Raw genomic sequence first — 26,364 nt, 5'->3', positions numbered from 1 at the left:
GTCTCTTGCAGTCCCACCATAATCACTTCACCTTTAATAGATCTATCTATTAAACTTATTTCTTAGAGCTTAGGAAAATTGTCCAAATGATAGGAGAATGGGACACAATAAGAACAGAATCACAGTTAATGAATAACTATTCACTATACTAGTTATAAATAGAGATTTTCTTACAGACTCTAGGAAACTGTGGAAGACGTGTTAAACAGAGTCATGAAGACAAATCAGCCTTGAAATCCAGGTGGCTTCATCACTCAGAAAGAAGATGCAATTTGAGAACAAATCAAGGACAGGACTGGTGTGAAGGGGACAAAGGTCTGAGAGCTAATCTTTACAAAGACAATGATAAAAATTCATGTAGTTTTAGACTTTTCCTACCTTCACACCTTTGTAATGGCTGGCTTGAGAGGAGATGTCAGAGTGGCTATTTTAGGTATTATGTCTACTACTCTCTCAGATTGCCAGCCTCTGCATAAAAAGCACCTTGAAGATTCAACCTTGTCTCTACTTACTGCCTCTGATAGTGACAGGCAGTCAAACTTGGTTCTCATATCACAAACACATTAATATCTTGCATAAAATCCTCACATTCTAGCCTCAAACTAATTTAAATTAACCTTACTCATTATCTTTCATGAACTCAAGGTTCCTCTTTATCCAACAAACCTGTATCATTTTCTTCACCAGCCTCTTGCTTTTTCATTTTTGTTTCCTCTATCCAGTATTCCTTTCTCCTTAATCTACCAGACAAACTCCTGTTCATAGTTTAAGCCCCATCGTAAATGTTACATACATAGGCGACCCTGTTCTGATTTCCTAGGCATAATTAAAAGTGTTTTCCAATGAACTCTAATAGTACATTGTATGGACCACTAACTACATTGCATTATGGTTAGGAAAACATAAAATTCTCTCTACTAAGGAAAGGCAATTTCTCAGAAGTTATTTATTATACAACTATGTCATCATTCACTTAGCACAGGGACTGTCAACTTTTTCTTAAGGGGTCAGAGAGTAAACATTTTAGGCATTGTGAGTCATGTATCTGTTACAACTACTAAGCTCTGCAGTGTAGTAACAGGGCAGCCACCGAATACATGATTGGAAATATGTGTTTTCATAAAACTTTATTTATACAACAAGCCCAAAGTCTGACGGGTTTGAGGCTATAGTTTACAGATCTCTGCTTTAGCACGTGGATAGTACATTTAGGAGCCAGAGTTGGTTTAGTTGAACATATTATGAGTTTAAACCTCACCTTGTGATCATATATATTTGAATCAAAATTACTATTTAAATACCTTATCTTTTCTTACTAACTATTCTAAATACTTATAATGAATAGTATATCCTACCTTATATTTTATTAGAGACAGAAAATATTTTAATTACAGGATTTGAGCTTGAGTAATTCTCAAAATGTATAAACTGTGTGTGTGTGTGTGTGTGTGTGTGTGTGTGTTTGTGTGTGTGTGTGTGTGTGTGTGAGAGAGAGAGAGAGAGAGAGAGAGAGAGAGAGAGAGAGAGAGAGAGAGAATCTAAACCAAATTTTCCAACTATCTTCTTTTCACCAGTAAAATAACAAACTATCCATTGCTACGGAGTTCCTGGAGAGAATATTCATAAAGCACATTTAGCATTTGATCACTTGAACAAAATTTCTAATGATTTAAAATTTTAAAGGAGTTGGGGTGGCAAGCTCTATTTTTTTTTTAATGGACAAAAGATCCAAAATTGTTGTCTGTGTAGCACAGAGAATTGAGAAAATGAAAACTTAACATGATTCTTCAATATTTCAGAATTGCCTAAATGCTGCCAATGTTTTTTATTCTCACAGATTAAGAATCCCCCTTTGAAATGGTGTATTGCACCCAAGTGTAAGTTTGGCAGAAATTAGAAGTATGCATCTTTTCTTCATAACAGATGCACAGATTCACTCACAACAGATGCCTGGTCACTCACACAAACTCCTGATCCTTCTCCAGCATGTCAGACTAAGTGATTTTGATTGCCATTTGTTCCAGACCAAAGACTTTAAGGCTAGACACAAATGTCTTTTAAATTTCATCTGATTAATATCTCTCAAGAGCATATTTGTCACTTCCAAAGACTCCACATATTATTATACTCTCCAAGTCAAAACTATTCCAAACTGATGTGGAGAAGAAATGAGGCATGTTGAATAAGTACTATTAGACACTAATGTGACAAAAACTCAGTAATATTCATGGCTGGAAATTAAATATTACATTCCTGAAACAGAAATATGAACTAAAATCTTACCTCTTTTTCCCCCTGTAAGTTGGGATTCAATAAATAAGGTGGGGGCACCAAGATATAGATTTGATCAATTAATAATAAATAATTTGTTATATCACTTAGATGCCACATCTAACAAATGCTATTTGACCAAGTTTTTATACAATTAAGAGAAACAAGAGCAAATTTCTGATTTGAAAATGTTCTGAGAAAGGCAGCCCATCATTTTTTTCTAAGTGTTCCAAGGTCTCAATTCTTTCTCAGCAAAATGAGATTTTTAAAATCTTCAGATTGAGAATATTTCCAATCTTGGAAATTATATTTTTCTCTCTCATGGTGATCCCTTGACCTTGAAGTGAAAATAGAGGAAATTCACTCGCCTTTAAATACAATAAAGACTCTCCTTATAAAAGTCATTTTTGCCTCATGATATTACTATAACACAATTTCTTTAGAGCCATGGGAAATTAAGGAAATAAAAATCAACTCCTTGGAACTCTTTAAGCACCTTTCTTACTTAAACTCACCTATTTAATATCTCCCTCTTGGAAAAGATAACTGTAAAGCTTTTTTGTTTCTTTTGCTATTACCAGGTTCTCAGGATCTGAATGGAGCAGAGGAAACCTCTAGACCAGTGACATCCCACAGAAGCACAGTGCCAACCAAAAATGTGAGTCACATTTGTCATTTTTCATTTCTAGTAGCCATGTTAGATTAAAAAAAAAAAACAGGCCAATTAGTTTTAATAATATATTTTATCTAGCTCAATATATAAAAATATTATTACTTCAATATGTAATCAATTTAAACTAATAATTAGATATTTATTTTTTATACTGTCTTCAAAACCTAGTGTGTGTTTTACACTTCCAGTCTGTGAATTTGGACTATACACATGTCAAGTATCCGGTAGCCACACCTAGCTGATGGTTTCCACAGTGGGCAATGCACCTGTGGCACATTTGCAAAAACATTTGGAATAAAACCTAATATTTTATATCAATCTCTGTTCCTTCTAATTGCTCTTTCTGCCTTTCTTTTATTTGTTAGCCAGCAGATCATATACTAAACTGATCTTTCTTTTATTTTCCTTCAAACCAGTAGAAGACACAGCTAGAAGTATAACGTTTTGATAGAAGGGTATGAATTCCAAGACAGATATTGGCTTGCTTTTAATTATTGACATTCTGTTGCTTTAAAGTTTTAATGGTAATTTTTATTTTCAATTTTTTTTGCCTGGAATAAAAGCTATATCCATCACTCATAAACTATGTGAACTCAGGCAAATTAATTTAACTATGTTTCACATTTCTCACTCCTAATATGGGGAGGAGCATTTCCTCATAGAATTATTCTAAAGGTTTAATGAAGTCATGCTATATACTTATTACAGGGCCTGACACATTATAAATACATGCTCCACATAAATAGACATGTTCATTGTTCTTTAGGTATTTTTAATAACTGGATAACACAAGTGTTTTCTTTATCTCACTTTTTATTATAGTTTTATTGATTTCAGAGAGGAAGGGAGAGGGAGGGAGAAAGGGAGGGGGAGAGAAAAAGGGGGAGGGGAGGAGAGAGGGAGAGAGAGGGAGACAGAAAGAGAGAGAGAGAGAGAGAGAGAGAGAGAGAGAGAGAGAGACAGAGAGAGAGAGAGAGAGAGAGAGAGAGAGAAACATCAATGTTGAGAGAGAATCATTGATCGGCTGCCTCCTGCACACCCCACACTGGGGATTGAGCCCACAACCCAAGCATGTGTCCTGACCCAGAATTGAACTACAACCTCCTGGTTCATAGGTAGGCACAAAACTATTGAGCCATGTCAGCCAGGGTATCTCACTTTTTCATTTACTAAGAGAAGCAGAAAGAATATAATAAACTACTCCAGTTCATGCTAAGCAGAAAGCACATTTATTCAAAGTATTCCTTTTTTCAAATAGCAACACCTCACTCATCTTCTTAAGCCTACAATTCCATTCACATTAAGAAAAAGCTCACATTTCTCCCAAATCACTCTGAATTTTTTCACTACTTTGAACAAAAATTTTTAACTACATGACAAGATTTTAAGGTATCTTCTGATGAGCAACAGCTGATATAATGCTAACTAAAATTTTATTCTCTAAGAAATAATCCTTACTTAAATTATATGTAATGTCTCAATTAGAAAAATTCAGTCAATCTGAAATGTGTGCCTGATTATGTTAGAGAAATGGGAGCGCACAGTGCAATCTATCTCACTTGTGTCTCATAAGAATCAGTTCTGCTATTTTTATCTAATTCTTTTATCACCCTCCCACTCTCTCTCCAAATCTATTTTCCACATAGTAACCAGAGTCATCTTTTCAAAAATATAGAGCATATCGTATCATTTGGATATCAGAGATCTCACATCACAGTCAGAAGGAAACTTAAATTTCCTAAAGACCCACTGACCAGACTCCATCCTACTGAGCTCATCTCACATTGATCATCACTGTCCCTTCACTGCAGCCATCCACATGGACCTTTCTTCTTTCCTTCAAATTCTCCATGCTTGATGCCTAACTTAGTATTTTCTTTGTCTGGAATATTCTACTTTCTCTTAATTAATATGATGTTCTTATGTCAAATGTCACCTCCTCAGATAATTTTTTCTCTGACCAGCCACCTAAAGAAACAACCTACTAATTAAAATTTGCATTATTCTTCTCCCACATCCCATCATTCTCTATCATATCACTACTTTTGCACTTTGGGGCCATAATTGGGGTGATTGAACATAAGTACTGTGAAACTTCCACATTCTGATAAACTAGATGGTGACTAAGGACTACACTAATGTGGCGCAGTATACAGCATGGTAACGCTGGACAGGGGATGGTTCACGTCCAGAGAAAGTTGGAGGGAAGACTCACGAGATTTCGTTACACTACTCAGTCAGAACGGTGTGCAATTTAAAACTTACCAATTGTTTATTTCCAGAATTTTCCACTTAATATGTCCAGACCATATTTCCACAGGTAACTGGAACCTCAGGTAAGAGATGACTCTGCTTACCACAGAAGTGTTGAAATGATTACTCAGTCAATGTGAAGTGCCCATTACTCAATTAGCAATCTATTCCATGAAAATATTTTAACTTGCTTTCCATCTTTCTGACTCCTTTTACTCTAATTTTAGTAGGTGTGACCAGTAAATTTTAGCAAAATGAATTTGGGTAATGGAGGAAGAGAATTTCAGGTAATAGAATAATGTATATGCCATAGATTACATTAAACTTAGGAAGTCCATAGCTGAAAATGTAAAGGGGGATTGTCCCCATTGGTCCCCTTATTTTTTTCAGAACTATCCTTTAGATCTTGTGTGGAAAAGCAGTGACTTAGGCCAAAGTACAATTTAGATATTCCACAGTTCCCTATTAAAGTTAAATTATACTCCATTAATACTATAGTATTATGACAATTTCCAATAGCTACTTCTTTATGGAAAACCAGTAAAATAAATGCATATCATTAAGTGTTCATGTATAAATACATATCAATATATTTTGGCATACAAAAGCAAAAGTGAGAAAAAATAGCTCTCTGAGAAAGAGAAGAGTAAAAAATAAATTCCTTTCTTAGAAATACAGTAAATTACAAACTTAAATGCTACTGCAGAAGAATTACTTGACTCAAAATACTCCCCATATACAAAAACAAGCCATTAAGTCTTTAGAACGGTTCTCTCCCCAAAAGCAAACCTTGGGAAGTAAAAATGTGCTACATTAGTTTATCATTTTATAACAGGCAATATGGTATAAACCTTTCTGGGTCTAGAGTCTCTACTCATCCTTTTTCTAAAGTTGTATTTTCCAAGAAATTCCCAGTGCCATGGGGCAGATTAAGTTTATATAAAAAGCTCTTTCTCCCTTTTCGTATGTAAATTGAGGGAGATAACTATTCATTCAAACAGTCATTTCAATCATATGAAAGAAAGGTTAGAAGAGTAAATTATGATCAATGGAAAAACCATCAGCAGAAAAAGTGAAATTTCTACAATATTTTAATATGAAAGGACAAGAAGATTACAAAATAAAAATGTATTCATTAAAAAAAAGGCATTTTTCAGTGTATATGAACTTGCTATAAATTCTTAAAAGTGGGCCCGAAAATATGCTTCTCTCTACTATGCATACAGAACATAGGGAATATTTATTAAAATTGGATCTTAGGAAAGTAACACATTAAAATTTATTTTGCTTCTATTTATATGGTTTGAAACCATTAAATTAGTTAACCTCCAAGCCAGTGTTTGGGCATCCTGTAGATTTAGCTATAGGCTCTGTTTGCAATGATAGAACCAAGGACAAAGCCCTTGGTTCATATTCTTTGGAAGTTCTTAAGGTCCCTAGCTATGGAAGTATTTATTAACTCACACTCTTCAAACACTGGAAACACAAAGCACATTTGGAAGGTGGTCATGATTAGTCTAAATGTCTGCAATACTCTGCAGAGTCATTGTGAGTGGTAACAATGCAACCACAGATTACTGGGAAAATTTAGGGTCACCCAAACTAGAACCAGAATCAAAGCTCTGCTACAAACATTGACGTGATCTTATCATGGGAATAAGATATGCATGGATTTTTTTTTTTCCTATTGTTGACTTTCCATAAAAATGAAACAAAACAACATGTGGACTTTTGTGGCTGCTTCTTTTACACAGAATAAAGTTTTCTAGGTTTGTCCATGGCAGAGCACATTCTGAGTCAGGTCAAATAAAGACAAGCCTTGGGAACGAAGCTTTCCCAGGACCTTCCAGAAAGGTCAAATAGTCAAAATGCCGGGGATGGGATTCTCTGGCGTATCTACATCTGGCCTGTGCTTCACCTTGACTTGTAGGGGTGTGACAGTGTGGATTTTCAGAGTGACTATGGATCTGGAGAGAGGGGAGTAATAATAGGGCTAGTGAAAAGGCACAAAGTCCCAAAATTCTCTTTTTCTTACCAAGATTTGGTTGTTTTTGTAAGAAAACAAACAAGCAAACTTCTCACATTGCTACAAATATTTGGTTAATTTCCAGAGTCCTGAAAAGTTGATTTTGACAAGTTTTGGATTTCCTTATTCTGCCATTTGAAAGTGTATCCTTAACCAATGGATTGTTTAATGTGAAATCCTTTCTAAAGTCTTTATAAAGTTTAGTGAGTGAGTTGTTTCTCTTGCTGATCTATTTATATAGGCTTCAATGCTATTTTTTAAATGTACTTTCCTACAGTTGTTTCATAATAAACATATATATTTAGACAGTATGGTGGACAGAGAAGGTATGAAAAAGCTACCAATTTCCCCACAATCACTTTTTCATAAATTTAAACATTATATTGCCTCATATCTTGGAAGATAAGCAAGTTTCAAGCTACTTAGAGCAATTCTTTAAATTACAAGCTAAGGTTTTATTAGAATTTCTCTACATCTGAAATTTTATTTCCTGATCAAGCCCTGGATAGCATCTTCAGCCTGCTATATAAGCTAAATGGATAAGTGTTGGTGGCTGTGTGTGTGTTCAAGAATTCCAAATAACTGGCAGGGTGCTGGTGCCAGTGATAGTTTAATTTTTTCTTTGCCTGTTAGTTTTAAGATGACAAAGAACAAATGTTTTATTTACTATTTCTCGGGTAGAATCTTTATTTTTCCTTTTCCTTTAGTTGTAGAAAAATGGAAAGTAAATTCAGCTAGCTATAAGATCTACTTACTTCCAAAAATTGTAAATTGCTGTCTGACCTTAAGTTAGACTAATCTCATTCAAAGTTTCAGAGCTTAAAGGATTATCTGTGCCTTTAATGAAAAGAGGACAACATTCTGATCTTTCTTCTGTAAGCAAGTCCTGATTACAGGTCATACTTCCTCTGGTGTTTAGACAAAAATAAATAGCTTGTAATTTCATTGTAATTGATGCCAATGGACATGAGAAAGAATAAAAGCATATTCTGAACAAGTGATTTTATATAATATCTGGATAATGGAGGATATACTTACATAATAACAGCCTGCCAGTCACTTATAGCTGTGCAGAATCAAAATTTTTATAAGGCATTCAGATTGTTTTGCAATGTTAAAATAATTTTTCATAGTTTTATTGTCAAATATTTTATAGAGAACAATCATAATAGGGAAATAAAACTATTTCATGGTTCCATTAGTAGTTTTATTAATATTTGGTAAACCTTCCTACCTTTTTTTTAATAGGCAAAGGAAGTGACTGATAGGAGAAGGTGATTGAGATAGATAGAAGTCACTTTTAGCACTAAAATCTTTTCTATGCTTTGTCTTTATAATTTAATAAGAATAAAAATATTTGCCTGGCTGGTTGGCTCAGTGGTTGAACATCAACCCATGAACCAGGAAATCATGGTTCCTTTCTCTCCCATCATTGAAGTTTCTATCTCTCTCTCTTCCTCTTCCTTCCTCTCTTTGAAATCAATAAAAACATATTTTAAACAATAAGTATAATAATATGACTTCCATTTTTAGCTTAGAAAAGCCATTTAACTTGCAGAGAAATACAAAGGGTAAAATAACAAATGTATATGGTGTTCCATATTTGAGTCACATACATTTCTACATGGTGGAGGAAAAGTAGGTTTATGGTTGTGAGTATACAAAACAGAGTTTATTCTTGTACTCGAGGCCCAGTGCACAAAATTCATGTACGAGGTGTGGGGGGATGTCCCTCAAGCCCTTCCTGCAGCCTCTCTAATCTGGGACCCTTTGAGCAATGTCTGACCACCCATTTAGGCCCAATCCCATAGGGCCTAAACTGGCAGTCAGACATCCCTCTCACAATCCAGGACTGCTGGCCCCCAACTGCTCGCCTGCCTCTGCCTGATTGCCCCTAACCACTTCTGCCTGCCATCCTGATCACCCCCTAACCACTCCCCTGCCAGCCTGATCAATGCCAAACTTCTTCCCGGCTGGCCCAATTGCCCCTAACTGCCATCCCTTGCTGGCCTGGTCACCCCTAACTGCTCTCTCCTGCCAGTATGGTTGCCCCTAACTGTTCTCCCTTGCAGGCCTGGTCTCCTCCAACTGCCCACCCCTGCTGGCCTGGTCACCTCTAACTGTCTTCCCCTGCAAGCCTGATTCCACCCCCAACTGCCCTCCTCTGCTGGCCCAGTCACTCCTAATTGGCCTCCTTGCTGTCCTGATTGCCCACAACTGCCCTCCCCTGCTAGTTAAACCCCTCAACTGTCCTCTCCTACAGGCCTGGGTCCCCCCCACTGCACTCCCCTCCAGTCCGTCCCCCCCCCCAATTTCCCTCCCCTGCAGGCCTGGGCCCCCCACAACTGCCCTCCCTTGCTGGCCTGGTCTCCCACAACTGCCCTCCTCTGCTCGCCTGGTCACCCCTAACTGCCCACAACTGTCCTCCCCTGCAGGCCATCTTGTGGCAGTTATCTTGTGTCCACATGGGAGCAGCCATCTTGTGTGTTAGAGTAACAGTCAATTTGCATATTGCTCTTTTATTAGATTTGATAATTATTATTTATTAATATTGTATTATTTTTCATATGAATGACTATAAACCTACTTTTTCTGTATCCTGTTTGTCTATCTATCTAGCAATCTATCTGGAATAAACTATTAAGGATAAGACAGACATCCTCTATGCAGTCCTTGTCACCTTATTAACCTTTCTTCCCAGGGATGATTACTGTCATAAATTTAATGCTTATCCATGTTTGCATAATTTTTACTCTACTTTTGTTTTCAGGAAAAATATATAATATTGTTTCTTGGTTTTGTGATTTACAGAAAGATTATATTATATATATTGTACTGTAATTTGCTTTCCATTTGTTTCCAACTCCATATGAAAAATGAGAAAGAAAGGGAGACATATAAACCATGAATATGAAATTACTCATTCTGTATGAGAAGTAATAAAACTGAATTCAAATTACACTTAGGAAGCCCGCAGAGAAGCACATTAAAGTTGTATAAGTCAAAGATCAGGGAGTGCAGAAATGGATAGGCAGAGCGCATAATTTATATTTACCACCTCAGAAAAGGAATGAGCATACCTGACCCCAGGCAGCAAAATTCCATGCTAAGAAGTTGCTTTGTTTATCTCACACAAAAATAGTAAAACACCAAAAAGCATAATCTTTTTGTTTCCTGTACATTTTTGTTTTTAATATTGATTTTTCAGAATATTTATTGCAGGAAATGTTATCCACAGTATTGGGTAAATGAATAGCTTTAATCAACATGTACTCTAATTTACTAAAATACATTTGGAATGTTTATTTCATTTATTCTAAAATATAGTATATGATAGTTTTATTTCTCAAAACCCTAGAAAATAATGGAGATTTCTTGAACACTTGTTATTTGCTAGTAATTAAATGATGGGAATATAAGACCAAACAAAACCAGGGAATAAAACAGGCAACACTAAAAGAGTTAACATTTTAGTGGGGTAAGAATGAAGATAAACAAAGACATAATTTCTAGATTGGTGACCCATACTATTAAGTAAAATAAATAGAATGAAGGGGCTAAAGAGTTAAATGCCCTACTGAAGAGGGGTGGTTGACCAAGGAAGGTCATTCAGATAAGGAGTGTTTTCAGTTGAAACTTTAAGAAATTGAAAGACTAAGCCACGTGCATAACTGCATATATAAATATGAATATGCATATAAATGAAGAAATAAAAATGCTGTTAAGAGAGATAAGAGGAATCTCTGGGCAAGAAAAATTCTTAGACTTAGAAAAATAAACCCTTTTTCCTATGTTCAATCTACTCATGAGCATTGATAAGTTGGTTATGTGCTCTAACTTATTCCAAATTTTACTGGCTTAATCCCCCTTCCTATAATTAACCTTACGTATGAAAAAATAATTGGTGGTTAAGTCTGAATTGAGTCTGAGAACAACATTTAGTAGAGATATCAATACATTCATAAAGAAACTGAGGCTCACTTAGGTTAGATCAGTGGTACAAGTTCTCAGAACTCCAAAGAGATGGAGCAGGTACACAAACTAACGTTTGCTGGCTTCTGAAGATGTAACCTTTTCACTTCTATGAAGCAAAGTCTATTGTATTTTGTATGACTTGCTTCCTGGTTGTTCCACCAGTGCACCGTAATTCCTGCCTCACTGCTTGTCCCTTGCCTGGACTGTCTCCCCAGGACCAGTGAACTTACCCATACCCCAGTCTGTCTCCCTCACAACCATTCCTGACCACTCTGCCTTCATCAGTCTCTTCTGTGGCCAGTCTTCCCCATAGGAATAAGTTTGAATACTCAACTAAATCCTGTTGTTTATAATCTTAGGCTTCATGTGAGGTTGTGATAGAATTCAATAGTCAATGTTAGAATTCTTTAGAACAATGGCCTTACTTCTGGATACTGAAACTTTGGGAAGCCTTAACTTTCTGACTTATAACCCACCATAGCTCTCTCCAAACCCTGGTGACTCTTTCCACTTTATTTTCTCACACCCACAGCACCAATAATAATACTCTGTATGACCAATTTGGCAGAGACAGGTATATAAATATGCACATATAATTCATTTGAGTTAGATCAAACATGCAAGTTCATTTCCAATGGAAAAATCCAGCTTTTTACTTTTAATGCTCTTCTGTTATTTTCTCAGTTGCAACATCTTGTTGGCCATTATTTAACACTCAAAATACTAACTTATCATTATAATAAATGGCTAGCCTCTTATGGCATTTTCCCACAGAATAAAAATTAAATTTGCATTAAGAGCTTGGGTTTTTATATTAAAAATATAAATATAATTTATATTAAGATTTTGAGTTAACATATTAAGTATAATTTGTTGATGGTAATTTAGAAACTACATTCAGCTTTTAGATTTAGTATATTGTACGGATGTTTTATTAAAATGTGTTTTTCATTAAAATTAGTAAAAGGGTTCTTATTGGTTTGGCTCAGTGGATAGAGTGCTGCCTGTGGACTGAAGAATCCCAGGTTCCATTCTGGTCAAGGGCACATGCCCAGGAGGCTGGCTCCATCCCCATTGAGGGGAGGGAGGGAGTGCAGGAGGCAGCCAATCAATGATTGTCTCTCGTCATTGATGTTTCTCTCTCTCTCTCTCTCTCTCTCTCTCTCTCTCTCTCTCTCTCTCTCTCTCTCTTCACCTCCCTTCCTTTCTGAAATAAATTTTTAAATAAATAATAAAATGAGTAAAATGTTTGGAATTTTTATTATAATTGCTAATTTTCTGAATAATGCTTGCATTTAAAGAGCAAATGCTTATTTGTATGGTTATAGTCTGCTCCAGTCCCCAATGGTACTTCACTCAGCTTTGGTGAAACACTGCAGGGTTTCAGCTTGGAAAGGGAGGTACAGTCTTCATTCTTCTGTGAAAAGGGAAAGTGTACTCTCCATGCAAATGAGGACTCAAAATCCTCATAATTTTATTGGTCAAAAATATTTTGATTGGTCAGAATAGAATGCTCTGGTTGGTTGAAGCTGTGTACCTCCAATTGAATGGGGAAGTCTTAGTCCTATTGGTTGAAATAGGATTCCAGAAACTCCTTAAAAAGGACTGGCTCAGATGGTAAGTAGACACATAGTGCAGGCAGGGAGTTTAGAACAGAGGCTTTTCTGTGGAATGCAATTTGTGTGAGAGGCCCCTGTGCAGGAATGGCTGCTAGGCTCTGCTTTTATATTTGAGTCCAATTAGCCGCTAGGAGCCCTCCCTAAAAAGTGTCCTTTTTTCCTCCTAAGGGTTCACATGATATAGAGGAATTGATAGGCCTGAATAAGAAATAAATGTAAAGTGCTTTGTACAGTTCTTTGCACATCATATTGTGATCTCCAAGACCACTAGGACTATGTGTGCTATCTATTTTTTAACTACTATAAATTCAGTACCAATTATACTGCCTCACATAGTAAATCACCAACATGAAAGTGTTGCACTAATGCATGGATGGAAGAAAAGAGAAGTGATATTCAAAATATTCAGCAACTATTATGATACCAGGACCATCAATAGACACCGGACACCCATAAACAACCAATACCACTCTACTAGTATAATAGTAGATGACTACTGAAAATGAGCTAGAACGTATGAGGACACAAGTATTAAAATGCAAATTATATGTAAGTGTTTTCTTTTAAATATTGGGTCGGCAGCTAAGTAATTGCGGGTTTCACACATATATGGCTTCAGTTGAATTTTTAGGTTTGCAGACGTAGTACAAATGTAAAACACATTTTGTTATTGATAGTTGGCTATTCAGCTGTTAATCAGTAAAAAAAGTTTTTTGATCTGTTTTGTAGTTTTCGTTTGGCGTTCGTTGAAAAATGGAAAATCAAAAGGAACATTTTCGTCATATTTTGCTTTTTTATTTCCGCAAAGGGAAAACGCATCGCAAGCTCATAAAAAGTTATGTGCTGTTTATGGTGACGAAGCCTTAAAAGAACGGCAGTGTCAAAATTGGTTTGCCAAATTTCGTTCTGGTGATTTTTCACTCAAAGATGAAAAACGCTCTGGTCGTCCAGTTGAAGTTGATGACGCCCTAATCAAAGCAATAATCAATTCGGACTGTCACAGTACAACACGTGAGATTGCAGAGAAGCTTCATGTATCACATACATGCATTGAAAATCACTTAAAACAACTTGGCTATGTTTTAAAACTCGATACATGGGTTCCTCACGAAATTAAAGAATCACAGTTAACGCAACGCATTAGCAGCTGCGATTTGCTAAAGAAACGTAATGAAAATGATCCATTTTTAAAACAACTGATAACTGGCGATGAAAAATGGGTTGTTTACAACAATATCAAGCGGAAAAGATCGTGGAGCAGGCCAGGTGAACCAACTCAAACAACATCAAAAGCTGATATTCATCAAAAGAAGGTTTTGTTATCAGTTTGGTGGGATTACAAAGGAATTGTCTACTTTGAACTCTTACCACCCAACCGAACGATCAATTCTGATGTCTACATTGAACAACTAACGAAATTAAACAATGCAGTTGAAGAAAAGTGGCCCGAATTGACAAATCGAAAAGGTGTTGTATTCCATCATGACAATGCAAGGCCACACACATCTTTGGTCACTCGGCAAAAATTAATGGAGCTTGGTCGGGATGTTTTGCCACATCCACCATATAGTCCTGACCTTGCACCATCTGATTACTTTTTGTTTCAATCTTTACAAAACTCCTTGAATGGTAAAAATTTCAATAATGATGATGATGTCAAATCGTACCTGATTCAGTTTTTTGCTAATAAAAACCAGAAGTTTTTTGAACGTGGGATTATGATGCTGCCTGAAAGATGGCAAAAGGTCATTGATCAAAATGGGCAATACATTACAGAATAAAGTTATTTAGTTCCATGAAAAAATTGTCTTTGATTTTCTTTAAAAAATCCGCAATTACTTAGCTGCCGACCCAATAGTATACTAGAGGCCTGATGCATAAAAATCCGTGCAAGAGTAGGCCTTCTTTTCTCAGGCTGCTGGCACCAGCTTCCCTACCCAGACTGATTCCCTCTTTTAGCCACCCACAGGCACCGGTACCTGGGATGGCTTCCCTCAGGCCCCAGCTTCATCAGAAAGAATGTCCAGAATAAAGTTCAGAAGACAGTTTGTCTAATTAGCATATTGCCCTTTTATTATTATAGATAGTACTTCACGCTGTTCTAAAGCTTTGGATATCTTTGGTTTCATCTTAAAATAAAAAATATATATATATGGGGTGAGAGAGAGAGAGAGAGAGAGAGAGAGAGAGAGAGAGAGAGGGAGAGCAATGCTGCCCATTGGTTATTCTTTTATTTTTAAAAAATGCCAGAATATATTTCCTTGATTACATGATTCTTTTATATGATTTCTTTACTCTTGAAAAAAATATCAGGACTCTATGTATCTCCAATGTATTCCCTTACAGGCAGCATCTGCCTGTGCTATGTAATTCTGTTGCTAAAAGGACAGTTTGAGGTTACATGCTGAGTATATGTATGACACAACCCTAGAAATAACTTCAAAGTCCCCCAATATGAATTGGAGTTGGTTTTACTCGTTTTGAGTCATGACCCCTTTTATAAATACCATTTTTAATGTCTCCCTCCAGCTATCAAGCCTATGACAGCATATTACTGACAATCAGAGAATTTAAAGTCTGGCCTTATGTCACACAGAAAGGGCAGAGTAGAGCCTGAATGAAAACCCAGTTCTTCTTAACCTTAATTCTCTAAAACATACAAGGCCCAGATTGGCCCTAGGATTGAATTCACTAGTATAATAAAAATAATGTTTTGATGAGGTAGTTAATTCAAGAATTCAAGAATACAGCATTGACTTGCATGTTATTTTTTACTATCCCTCTAGACCAGTGGTTCTCAACCTTTCTAATGCTGTGACCCTTTAATACAGTTCCTCATGTTATGGTGACCCAACTATAAAATTATTTTCGTTCCTACTTCATAATTGTAATTTTGCTACTGTTATGAATTGTAATGTAAATATATGTGTTTAATAACAGTAGCAAAATTACAGTTATGAAGTATCAACGAAAATAATTTTATGGTTGGGGGTCACCACAACACGAGGACCTGTATTAAAGGGTAGTGGCATTAGAAAGGTTGAGAACCACTGTACTAGACCAACATACCTTTCCCACGTTCTCTTCTACTCAAGGGATGACTTTTCCTTCTACTTCTGGTTCCTCTTGATGCATCCTCAGAAAATATAAATTGGTTTTAATATTATTCATTTATTAATTGAACAAACATTTGCTTAAAGCCTAAAAGCATGAGCCACTGAACTAATACTTATTAAAGTAAAACCTAATGAGAATCATAAGTCCCTGGCAACAAGAACACAAACAATAAAATTATTGTATTCAACTTGCTTATTTGGTAGAGCCAATAGGATATCTTACATCAGTCAACGGAAGACTCAAATTATCTAGTCCCAGAATAAACATTTTCTTTTATCCATGGGAGGCCCACGATGGGGCAGAACTGAATCTTATTTGACATTCATTGGATTTGGCAACTGCTATCACTGTTTAATCAGTTACTCATAAGCATTTTTCATTTGTCTGTATTGTTTCTAAATCACAAGCAAGTCAAAGATCAACAATTATTCAGTACTTTGGCTTCAATCAAAATAAACCTGATGGAGTATATCAGTCACATCCCAGCCCAGAATCTTTATTTCATTGTACTCTCAATAATAATTGCTCCAACATAGCAGATGAGTTCATCTGAGATGTTTCTTTCTTGTTTATCTATAATCACAAAAACCACATTTCATTGCAGATGATCCCTCCATTTTTAGTTTGTGATTCCCTGCCTCGCCCCACCTTCATGTATGAAGGAATTGAGGAGAAATCAGAAAATAAAAAGTGAGCATTCTAGGTAAAAGAACATTCTAATGATTTTCTACTTAATCTTATAAAATGCTTTTCCTTTCTATAATTTCTCTCCTTTCCTTTTAAATATCAACAATAAATGACCTCTGAATAATTTCAAACTAAATTATGCATTGTGGTATTATAATACTGTTTTACCAAAGGTCAGACTGGACATCAACATGAAAGTGTTGCACTAATGCATGGGTGGAAAAAAAGAGATGAATGTGAATAGAAGACAACATATATTTTTAAAGTTATGCCCTAGCTGGTTTTGCTCAGTGGATAGAGCACCGGCCTGTGGACTGAAAGGTTTGATTCCAGCCAAGGGCATATGCCAGGTTGCAGGCTCAATCCTCAGTAGGGGATATGCAGGAGGCAGCTTATCAATGATTCTCTCTCCCTCTCCCTTCCTCTCTGAAATCAATAAAAATATATTTTAAAAAATAAAGTTATACTGTTTCAAATCAATTAATTAATATATGAATATCTATGTTATACATTATATTGTATGTAATGGGTATATGTATGTGTGTATATAAACATGAACATATATATGTATATGTATATATGTATATAAATACTTCATATATTTATATGCAAGATGTTCCTTCTTTTTGAAGCATCACTTGCTATGACTTTAAAATAACTGGAAATATACCTAAATTCCTTTAAGGTATTGCCTGAGTATTCTATTTTATTTTTGTATTCTTGCTAGAGCACATATATTGGAAATAAGAATAACAAGAAATTACAATTGTTTCAAGCTTCTAAAAGACATTTTCTAATTATCAGTGGAATTTGCAAGATAAATGTAAACTGGACTTCTTGTGGGAGCTTTCATATTGAGAAGTTCCTAGCATCTAATTCAGAAATCAGAGTCAAATAAAATAATAACAAAGATTTGAAAAGAGTAATACTCACTTCTATGACAAAACGTTATCAGAAAGGTATTAAATGTTTGTCTATTTTTCTGTGGGACACATCCGCCCTCTCTCTCCCCTCTGCCTTGAATGGTCCTTTCTCAGAGAGTCTCAGCAAACCCCACTTCATCTAATTCAAATCAGAGGCCATTTCCTCAGAGAGGTTCTTTCTTCCTGCTTTTTCCTTCCAAAATAACTCCACCACACAACCACTTCACAATGGTATCCTTCTCTTCCTAATCATTGCTATTAGTGATAGGATTGCTGGGCTACTTTTTGGTTTATTATCCATCTGCCCTATTGGAAAGTAAATTATGTGAGGGTAGAAACAACATCTTATCTGTTCTATATCTCAAGAACCTAATGGCACTGCTTAGTGCATAAGGGCTCTCATAAATATTCATAGATAAATATTCATGAATAATGCTTTGTTCAAGCATGTCAATTTTTGCTTTTTAGCTCAGAATATTATCAGTTCCCCTTTTATAACTTTATATATAACTTTAAGGTTGTTTTCTTATTAGGACTAGCGAGAATCCAACTAAGACTGAAGATTTTTGTATTTTATATAAGTTGAAATTAGATTATCGCTTTCTTCATACTGATTAGTAGTATCAGTGCAACTGTTTAAGTTCTAAAAGTCCAAACTAGGTTCTGTTAGCAATTTTAGATATAGTAGGATGTTTTCTCTCCTGATTTCATCAATTCTTTCAAACCACACTGAAAGAGCTTGTGCATTTTTGTTGAACAAGCTCAGAGTCCAAGACATTTGACCACACAGGGTACGTTGTCTATTAGTTCATCAGCTTTAAAGATGATGTCAATTCCATCGTTCACTCTTTAGTTTCCAATTAGTTATTTATTTTATTATTATTGATTTTTAGAGAAAGGAAGAGAGAGAGAAACATTGATGTGAGAGGGAAACATTGATCAGTTGCCTCCTGCACACATCTTAACTGAGGATCAAACCCACAACCTAGGTATGTAAACTGACCGAGAATCAAACCTGACACCTTTTGGTATGCAGGATGATGCCCTACTCACTGATGAAGAGAATGCTCAGGAAACCCCTTGTAACCTAGTTACAGAATACTGGAAGTCAGGCAGTTCCATGAAGAAGGATAGAACCACTGATATAGCTCAGTAAGCATAGAGTCAGATAGCAACACCAGCTATTAAAATTTGGAGGAAGTGAGCACTTGAACTTTGCACTGAAACATTATTACTTGCCAAAGGTAGCCAGCCAGGTAATCTCAGCCTAAAGCCTAATGACAAAATACCCACCATAGATGGCCAGAATGGTTTAACTTATAGCAAGAGGATCACATAGTAGACAGGGGAGCTGTCAGGGGGCTGTTGGGAGGACCATGGTGGAAGGAGACAACATTAGATCAGGGTTTGCTGAGAAAAAGTATTAAGTTGATCAGTCAGCAGCACTAATGGAGGTTCAGAAGGAATTGATGGTGAGTTACTAGCAGGCCCTGAGCACAGCTGGCAGCAGCAGGAAGAGCTGGCAGGGTGAGAGGAAGGGGCAGCTAATCAAACTGTCTAACGGGCTGATTAGACAAGCAGTGGGCTCAGACAGCAGGGGTAGGAGATTCAACTGCAGGAGGATCAGAAAGATGGGCAAAGACAAAGCAAGGTTAGTCAAGGGTCTGGGAATGAGGAGAAGCCGATTGGGCAGCAGCCGTCTGACCAGCCAGCTGTGACAGCTCATCACACAGTGCCAGAGCCAAGGATAGGAGAAGCAAAGAGGGCTAAGGGGATGGAGCAATTTATAAAGTCCAGAATTTCAGAGCCAGAAAAGCTAATCAAAGCTGACAACTGCTCCAGAGAGCTGAGGGAGGGGCTAGTAGAGAGTTTGCAGAGTGTGCCTTTGTCCAAGGGTTTATTGTTCACACCACACACTGAGCATGCTGCTCAGCTGCTTTCTCTACCGTCTCAAGGCTCGGGAGACTGTGATTTTGAAGTCTCCTTGACAAAATAGGGCAGAGGCCACCTGTCTCAGCTCCATCAATATGGCAGCCTGGCCCATGAGCTGAGGTCTGCTCTGGAACCCTGGCCAGCCTGACTCAGCCAAGCAAATAAATATGCAGACATGCCTCTTCTTCCTGTCCTTCTTTCATCGTGTATTTTCCCTCCCCTTTTAAAAACAAAGGTTTATGTTTATTTTAGAGATGTCTACCTCTTGATATTGGTACTTCAGGTATAGTCAGTCACTCCCCACACTGAATCACTCTGTTTCCTCCCAAGCACCCCATCAAACCACGATAATTTTTTAGTTATAATACACATAAAGAGAGAAACAACTAAATATTTTAAAGTTGCATTCTCGTGAAGTGAGTTATACAATATATTTTGCAAAAGCAACATACAATAAAGCTTAAAACCAAAATGTTTCCATATTTTTTTACTGTTGTTTTCTGACTTTCTCCTAACACAAGTGTAACACCATCAAAACCATCTGAAATGTTTAGGAGACCAGGTGCTTTTCTCTCCCCTGTGTTTTCCCAGTCTGTGACAACATGGGAATTCAAAGGCACATAGTAATAACAATAAAAGTTGCCTTTCTTAAGACTTACTAGGAAAAATGATGTGAGATAAGAACTATTCATATCTGTATTTTATGGGCATGAGACTCAGAAGGTTAAGAAGTTTAAGCAAATGTACACTCTGGGAAGGGGCTTACCTGGAACTCAACTGCTACCCACCCATGACCTATGTGTTTCCAACAAAATTAAAAGCTATCAGATGAAAACTTGCATAGGATTTTACTACTCTTCCCACTTCTGTTTTCTTTAAGAAATGGACTAACAAAAGCTTTTTGCCAAGGCTTAAACTTTCTGTGCATTATGAAAAGTTGTCTGCATGCATTTAGAATATAGCAGGTGAAATTATTTCAAGAAGTGAGGCTGCTGTATTTGGAAAGTGTAACAGCAGGTGTGAATGGAACTTGTCCTTATCATATCCCTCCCTGACCTCCTATAGCATCTGGATAAGGATACAGAACAAGAATGCAATTAAATGTGATTTTAATGCATGAAGTAATTTATTCAATATCAAGTGGGCTTAAAACTTCAATAATTAAGACAAATGTGGTACCAGAACAAGAATAGACAGGTTGATTAATGAACCAAAATAGAAGATTTATATTTAAATAAGTATAGGATTTAAATTAGCTATAAAGGTGACATTTCAGATTGCAGAAGGAAAGCTAAACTTCCTAATAGTTATGGGTTAATTTCCTGACTACTAAAAACAGAAAGATCTTTGAATTACAAAAAAAGTACCTAAATGAATTCCAGCTGGATTAAATTTAAAGTTGGTAAAATCTATGTTAGAATATACCTTAGCCAACATGTACAAAAAATGTATAATATACTTCCCTTTTGGCTAAATACTTTTACTTTTAGTAGATGTTCATCACATCACTGTTTATTCTTATAAAAATCAAAGGTTAATATTGAAATAAATATGAAACAATGAAGAAATCATATAAATAACATACAGAGTACACTTATGAAAATGGGCTACTACATTATCAATACTAATTATTTGTGCTGTAAGACTAATACATTATTTTCGTAACTAGACAATAAGCAAAATCATTATTTAATTAAATATATAAAATGTAGAAAATATATCCAACTAACTACTATAAACTACTTAAAGCCAAAAATGGGTACTTTTGCCAGAAGTAAAAATTTTATTCCAAAAGAGGACTAGATTGGTCAGCACTGCAATTCATACTTAGTAGGCACATAATAAAATATCTGAAGATGTCAATTATCAGTCTCCTAAAATCATGGAAAAATATTTTCTAAAATACCGGTGACATCCTGGAGGCAGGATGCATATCACATACCATGTACTAAGAACATAATTTTAGGGACTTTGAGGCATGCCTCTGAGACTTAATCCCCTCATCTGTAGAATGCATTTTACAACCCCTTTTAATCCGGGCTGTAGTAAGGAGTCACTGAAATAATGTTTATGAAACTGTTAGCACATTGTCTAGTTCACAGGGGACAATTTGTGTTGTTACCATAAAAATTAAATGGGAAGTATTAAAAATTAAATTGTGATCAATAATGACCTACTCATGTAATAGGTGGTTAATAAGCAAAAAGTAACAACATAGGTTACTTTTCCCTCATTAGTAAAAGCAAGTTTGACTAGATAGAATAGCTAAAGTTGTCCAATCTCCTTACTACACGGTGTCTGCTTCTGGTCAGCATACCCCCTCCTGATAGAGTGCCTAAAACATAATATCTACTATGTTTTTGGACATGTTGAGTACATGTCCCTCTATCTTTATTAACAGAGCATGGAATCAAGATTTTTCTTTATTTATCCTGTAGAAATATCTTCAAAGTAAACTATCATTTAAAAAAAAACAAAACACTAATTTTCTAAAATTTACTGTTACTTCACCAGGTCCCAAATTTATTTATCAGTCCAACTTCTAATAAACAGCAAAAGACAGAGAAATGAGAACATCTTATTTCAAACTGAGTGAAGAGAACACATATTGGCATTTCAACAAGGGCTCAGATTGAATATTTGAACGCAAACATTTGAGGATTTTCCCATTAAGCAATTTTCCTCAATTAAATCCATATATACCAAATTGCCATTTCCTGTAGGGCAGAACAGCCTAACCAATTTCACAGAAGTACTTTTTGGTATACAGATAACAACCACACAGAGGAGAGCAGATCAATCAAAAATACTGGCTTCTAGGGCAAAGAGAGATACAGCTGGGACAATAGAATAATTGTAAAAAAAAAAATGTCAAAAATATTCATGTCAAAAAAATCCAGAACATTTGTTTCATGCTTTGTATTTTGCTAAATGCCAAATTTTTCATATTTCATCTCTTCAATGTTCTTGTGAAGATGATAACAGCAGTAACAATTCTTATGTTACACTTATCAAAACTCTCTTAACATTGCTTTCCTCAACACTCCTTCAAGCATTTAGCGTAGAAACATTTTTTTTCAAAAAAAGGTATCTGATCAGCTCTTTTAAAATAGTTCAATGCTTTATCATAGTCCCAGAAAAATTATTAGTTTGGTTTGTAAGGTCCGCGTCTGACACCATCTGTAGTAGTCAACTTAGGCTATGTTGTGCTACAGTAACAAGCAACCTATTAATAAACAAAATATCAGTGTCCTAATAGAGCAAATTTGTATTTTTTTATTTACATGAAGTTTGCCACAATGCCATTCAACCAAACTTTAGGATCAATTGCCCTCCTAACAGTGACCTATATCCAGGCTGCTTAGCTTTGGAGGATTTGCCAATACGATACAACATGTCCTCATTCATCACAGAACAAATAGAAAATTGTGCATGAGTTTTAAGTCCCTCAGCCCAAATGCAACATTATTCACAGGAATATGTATATGAGTAAATGAACCTTTGAGGAGCAACACTGCCCCTTCCTTACCTTCTTACCTGTCCATCCTTACCTCTACCATTCTCCAACCTGCTCTGAGCTCTTAGCTATACATGGTTTCTTCAATAAGCCATGCTACCATGTGGGGGATATTCTTTCCTATCACATTCCTTTTTTCTTTTCCCCATCCCCTCTGTCTAGTTGGTTTTCATTTTCTTGTAATATCAGCTAAGCATCACTTTCTCAGGAAACTCTTCCCTAAAATCCTCTCCCCATCCACAAATACCATTACAGGTATGTTTCTTTTAGAAGATTTATTATACTATGCAGATCTTTGTTCCTCAGTCTATTTTACTTAGGCTTGTCTTTTCCACTAGAATGATAACAGCAAGAGATCATGAACAATGTTGATTTTTATCAGCTTTACTAGTATATCCCCTGCATATGGAAAATAATTGGTTTGCAATATGAATTCAATAAGTATCTGTTATATGAGTAAATAAATTATGGAGAATTTTATGTTCAGAGAGAGTATGGGGCATGACTAAATGCACTACGAATTAATGAAAAAGCCAATCCTCATACCTTGGTCTTCTGGCTCTAAAGTCTGTTCTTTTTCATGGCTCCCCGTGGGCTAACTTTGGAAATGGGCAGATCCTTGGAAGGAGGTGGCATCTCCAGAGAGTCTTTACTGTTAGAAAGGAAGAAAGAAGAGACACATTTTCACCATCTACCTTCACAGAACCCACACTTCCTTGGAATTGGGGATATTTGGGTGTATAAGTTAATTACAAAGTAGCCACTGTCAACTTGAAAAAGCAAAGGTAAGTATTATTAATGTCAGCCAAGAGAGCTTTCAGATTTTGAAGACAAAACAATTGCTTTCCCAGTGGCTTCTTTTCATTGTCCCACCATCTTTATTTTCAGACTGTGCGGACAATAAATAACACTGCCTTGTCATAGAACCCTTTCTAAAAAACAAAATTATGTTTACATGAACCCTAGTTATGGTCCCAGCTTGATAGTCAGTAAGGTTGCAAACCAGTTCAAGTGACTGCAAAGCTTTTTCTGTTCCTATGGATCACCTGACATGTGATGAAACTTCACTATGAGATAGTTAAAAAACACACACACTACTTTCTAAAAGTAGATGCACACCCATTGGAAAGAGCATTTAAAATATTTCAAAAGTATAATGAATAAACCAAATTTAATTTGAAATCCTGCCTCCCAAGCACCATAATCAGAGTTAACATTTGGGCAAATGTCCTTCCAAATAGCTATCTCTCAACAAACTGTATCTTTAAGGAGCCGGATGGTTTCAAATACACACCCCAAAATGAAATTGTGCAAGGTAAAGAGCCTTGAGTTTGAATACTAACTCTGCCACCTACCAGCTGTATGACGTTGGGAAATCATTTCAGTTATTAACTTTTACTTTCTCCATTTTTAAAAGTGTGTATTTGTTTTGCAGGATGGTTATGAAGATAAAAGGAGGTGAGTTATGTAAAGTACCAAGGACAGTGTCACACATACTGAGACATCTAAAGGGGAAAATAAATGCAGCTTTATTTTCCCTGTGGAACATAGATGATAATGATCTGAAGCAGAGCTTGCTGCACATAACAAATGGGAAAGTGGAAGGGGCAGTGCACAGACATCCTGCAGCGAGAAGGCAAGGCCAATGCTTTCACCATCTTTTGTATTTAGTATAATGAGTGCTGAGGCTGAGCTGGCTTTTAGACAACTCAGAGGTTTCAGTTTACTGAAATTATCTGAAAAGTAATTCTCTGCCAAAATATATTGTCTGTATTTATGTGAAGACAAGAACTATCAGTTATGGAGCAAAGTGTGAGGCAAGGGATTATAATGGGTCCTGTATATTCATCATTTTATTGAATCCTCTCAACAATACGAAGAGGCAGTTGCTGTTGCTAACCACATTTTGCATGTTAGAAAACATAGCCCTCGTAAGATTAGATGATTTGCCCAAAGACTTTCAGGTAATAACAGAGGACCTCAGATATGATTCTAGGTCTGACTGACTACAAATTTGAAATCCTAAATCATCAATGTCTTGCCAGGCATTGGAACATCTGCATTAACTTATCAACCCTATAAAAATGTGGTCAGAAGAGAACAGTTACAATTTTTAAAGCAAAATAAAATGACTATACTTTATAGAAAAGGAACAATAGTGACAATCATTCCACACATCTAAATTGTATAATATACTCTTTCACATGTCACATGATTCTTGCAATAATGTTTGAAACTGGAGAGCAGATGCAAACTACAATATCTATTTTATTTATCAAAGAGGTTAGATCACAGATTCACTTAGTATTAGAAGAAATATCTATACTTCTCATATTTTTAATTCAGTATTATCCTTACAATACTATTTTCTTTCTCCTGAAACCAACCTTAAATTAATTTAAAACTCTTAAAAATACATGTCCTGGAGCAAACAAATTACAGAACATTTTTAAGGTATTTTGTACATTAGCTAAGGAAAGTCTTTGGTGTACCTCAAATAGTTGTGCCTAGGGACTTATGGGATAAGATCCTAAATGAGATTTATGACAAGGCTTATCTGGTGTTGGTGCAGACTTCTGTGATGAAGAACTTTCCCTGCTAATTTTGTAAGATCTATACTCTAAGCTATTATGGACTATTTTTGTGAGAAATCAAAATGACTGCCTTCATCACAATGAATGATATTCGACTTTAGAAAGAAAATGTAATTAACTGGCTCACAGTACAATCACTCTAAATTAATCAAGAGTAGACAGACATTAATTCAGAGGGGGAAAATCCATCAAGAGCCAACCAAGTTAAACTGTAGAATCATTAATATCCATTTCACAAGATTGGATGCCATTGGCTCTTGTCAGCCAAAAGCCTGGCACAATCACTTTCTCTTCTCTCAGTGCTGGTCCATGGAAAAACACAGTTTACTGTGTTTGTTTTCTAAAACTTAATGTGCTTCTCATTAAGGGGCTTTGTGGATGGGCATAATGGATTGGTGCTTAAATGAGAAGATTTATTAAAATAAAAAAGCTTTTCATTAAAAGTATTTAACCTTACTATAGACTTCTATTTTGATCAGAACTTACTTAAACCTTTATGTCCAGCTTGACTGACTGAAATACTAAGAGTTGACTACAACATTCCAGTAGTGAGATAGCCTGTCCAACCCAGCTTTGTGGAGTAACCATGCTGTAGCTCAAAATGAACTTGGAATAAAATGCACAGCCTGCCATATTCCAACTTTTTGCCATGAGCAAATCACTTTACTTCTCTAAGTCTCAGTTTTTTCATCTGCAAGATCTATCTACACTATGGAGTTGTGAGGTTTAATTGAAATAATGCATTTAATTGCTTTATAAACTCTAAAGTGGTAGACC

The sequence above is a fragment of the Pipistrellus hanaki genome, assembly GCF_964339955.1.
Source record: "Pipistrellus hanaki genome assembly, chromosome: 5".
Lineage (NCBI taxonomy): Eukaryota > Metazoa > Chordata > Mammalia > Chiroptera > Vespertilionidae > Pipistrellus > Pipistrellus hanaki.
This window is presented reverse-complemented; position numbering follows the sequence as displayed.